Source organism: Mustela nivalis, assembly GCF_964662115.1.
Source record: "Mustela nivalis genome assembly, contig: HAP1_SCAFFOLD_849, whole genome shotgun sequence".
Taxonomy (NCBI): domain Eukaryota; kingdom Metazoa; phylum Chordata; class Mammalia; order Carnivora; family Mustelidae; genus Mustela; species Mustela nivalis.
In genome coordinates, this window is record NW_028135815.1 from 107,431 (window position 1) to 111,011 (window position 3,581).

Genomic DNA, 3,581 nt, shown 5'->3' on the forward strand with positions numbered 1-3,581 from the left:
CAGCAAGTGTTGGTTTCGATTTTCAATTTGCTGTTTGCGAATTTCCTGGATGATTTTGGTTTGACCTAGCATTGCCCCTGATAATTGCTACTCTACAGGATTTTGAAGCTAGCTTTGAATTCTTTTTTTTTCAGTGTCTCCTGCTTGGGACCCTGCTGCCATTATGTCACACTAGATAGATTTTGTGTAAAGACACAAGCGTAGTCTCCAAACTATGCAAGTAAAATTAATTCTGAATTTCATGTAACTTGACACATCATATGATGTAGTCAGAGTTCATTTATCCAAAGCCCTTGACTGGGTTTAAATGCACGTTTGTCAGATTTACTCCGTAGCTTAAGAGGCAAATAACTTTTTGTCATTCCGTAATTGTCTGAACTTCACTTTGATGAAGCCGACTTACTTTCAAAGAAATCATAGGGAGGGGACACCTCAGTGGCTCAGTCAGTTAAGCCACTGCCTCTGGCTTGGGTCATGATCCCAGGGTCCTGGGATTGAGTCCCACCTTGGGCTCCTTGCTTGGCAGGAAGCCTGCTTCTCTTTCTGCCTGTGTCTCCTTGTGTGCTTGTGCTCTCTCTCAACAAATAAATAAATAAAAACCTTTAAAAAAAAAAGAAAGAAAGCAATCATGGGGAGAAGAGATTCATTGTTATTCTCTAGGAAATGTTGGGATTTTAATCTTACATATATTCTGGTAGAATTAGAGGCTCGCTTTATATATATAACACATATGTATATAAATTATACACATATATTTGAGCTTTTAGAAACTGTGGTACCTGAACCTTCTTTCCTGGTCTCTCTGTTCTTGCAGCGTATAGCCCACATTACGGCCATGCTGCAGCAGTCCCTGGGAGGCCTGCTGCTAGAAGGGCTTCAGACTTCCAATGTGGACATCATACGGCACTGCCTCCAGACTTACGCTACAATTGACAAGACACGGGATGCAGAGGCGTTAGTCGGTCAAGTACTGGTGAAACCATACATGGATGAGGTTTGTGCCCCCATGCACCTCATTCCACAAACACAGAGCATCTAATCTGGCTTTGTTTCTTGACTGGGTGCGAGAGAGCTCAGGGCTCTTCCTTGAAGATGCTCTTAGTTCCTGATCTTCTGGTTGTAAGAAAAGGTTGGTCCCGCTTGGTGCCCATCAGCATGGCAGGAATCAGGCATGCGCTCTGGTCTCTTCCAGTGATGCCATAACTCAGGGATCATCTTAATTTAGTAGGGGTGAGGGACTTGCCTAGGAAGAAGGTACGGATCAGAACATTTTCAGGTCAATTTCCATTTCCATAAGTTATATGTTAATGAAGTTGCCGAAAAGCGTGAACCCACCAAGGCACCCGTGTTCACTGGAGGAGCTGGAAGACAGCTCTGTGCGCAGGGAAAGTCTGTGAGGGGAAGCGTCTTCGCAGAATTGATGTGGCCTAATCTTGAAGACCATGGGGGAGTTTGCCAGGCTAGGAAGGTGGGAGGGAGGGAATATTCAAAGATAAAGGGCTTTGAAGGGCGAGTTAGCCGGGTAGTACCTTAAGTCCAGAACTTGGTTACCCAGTGTTCTTGACCTATAAGGATACAGTAAAATACAGGGAGTCAGTGTATCCTGCCTCTGAGCGGCCGGAGTATGGGCTGCACCATGTGAGGCCGCCAGCAATCAGCAGCTTCCAACTTAGAGAGCGTCGGTTTCATCTAGTTCAAGCGGACAGAAGTCATGAAGCCAGTCTCAGCGTTTGAGGGCTTTCTTCCAGTCACCTGCCAGTGCGAGTGTTCTTTCTGTCTGGTAAGTATAAAGCTACCCACCATGACTTCAGGATGAAAGGCTTCCAGTTTTAAAACGAGACAGTATCCCAGTGATAGAAATGAAATTGAAGGATTAATTTCAGTAATCTTCTCAGCTTCATTAAGACTACTAAAAGTAAATGATCTGTCAGTTCTTTGTATGTATCCTATTATAGTTCATAGCTCTCTCTGTGGGGGTGAAAAAGATCACATTATTCTTTGTCACTAAATGAAAATATTTTAGTTATTTAATTTATGCCCTTTTCATTGAACTGAATCTAATATGCTAAATTGGGGAAGTACTTTACGTTTCCATGTCATTAAATGAACTGTGGCCACGTTTGTATTTTAAGTTTGTATGCTTGTCATTCACCTCCTGCAACTCAGCCTCACCAAAAAAAATTAAATACTAAAGCAAAATAAGATGTGTTTTCTTCCATCACTTTCCATCTCAGCCCTTTCCCTGTTCTGGAGACGGTAGAGGATAAGGCCAGGGTGAAGATGATACAGAGCTGTTGTCTGCAGATACAGTATTTTGCTTTTAAGCTCAGAAGGGAAGCAGATGAGTGTGTGTGATGTTTTAGCTTCAGGCCAGTCTCTGTCCCTCAGCCTCTGTGTCCCCCAGGGTTGGAGCAGTATTCCCAAATCCCAGGACCTAGATTTTCATGCCAATGTTACTTACCTCCTGTTTAGAAAGCATACTGAGTGGGGAGGAGGAAGGACGAAGTGCATTTTTAAGGTTTACACGATTCTTTTCTCTGTAGTGTATAGTTCATACTTCTCTTTTAGGTGCTTTAAAAACAAACAAAAACACAAACAAACAAACAAATAAATAAATAAAAATAAAACGCTCTTCCTTCTGCTAGGTGATTGTAGAGCAGATCGTTGAGTCTCATCCAGACGGCCTGAAGATCATGTATGCTAATAAGCTCCTGGAGTTTGTTCCTCACCTTGCCACCTTCTTCGAGAGGTCACAAGAGGAGCCATCTCAAGGTGACGTAAAATGCTGTGTATGCACCTGAGCTCAGTTTAGTGACCACCTGTCACCTCCTCATGTGCCGCTGATCCCTGGCTGTCCTGTCTGACCCGGGAACGTGGGAACGTGTGCTCTTCCCTATTTGTTACCAGTGCTGTGAGGCAGGTGTCACTTGCCTGGGTTTACAGGGAAGGGAATGAAGAGTGGGGACGTATCTCAATGGTGACATTTGTGTGACTCCAGAGCCTCTGCTTTTCTCTTGTCTATACTGTCTCCTTAACCAGGCTCAAAATCAAAATTGGTTTCCTTCCATTATTGTGATGTCATCATCGGTCTAGAAATACCAATTCATTTTAATTCAACATGTTTTATACTGATGGCAATTAAAGTCATGAACGGTTTTCCCTCCCTCTCTTATTTCATTTCCATGGCTTTCCAGTTCTGTTTCATGAATATCCCATTACCTTCCACCATCTCCATCATCCCAGTCCAGACCTTTGTTGCCTTTTGTTCGAGGGTAGCGGGCTCTCCCCACCTGGTCTCTCAGCTCCACCTGTCCCTCTTCATTGCAGCCCTCAGCTGTCCCACCTGCCCAGAGCTCTTCAGCCTTCCTGAGTCGCTCGTGGCTTCTCATCGCCCACAGAAGAGCATCCAGTCTTCCTGGTGTAACCTGTGACCGTTGGTGCTTGAGTCCTAGTGGTTCTCCGCTGTAGAAATCCCCCATACCACTATGGTTCCTGGCCAGACAGGAGCACTTGACCTTTCCTAACACACCTGGTACAGAAGATCCCTGACTTCACCTTGGTTCAGTTTATGGTTTTTTGAC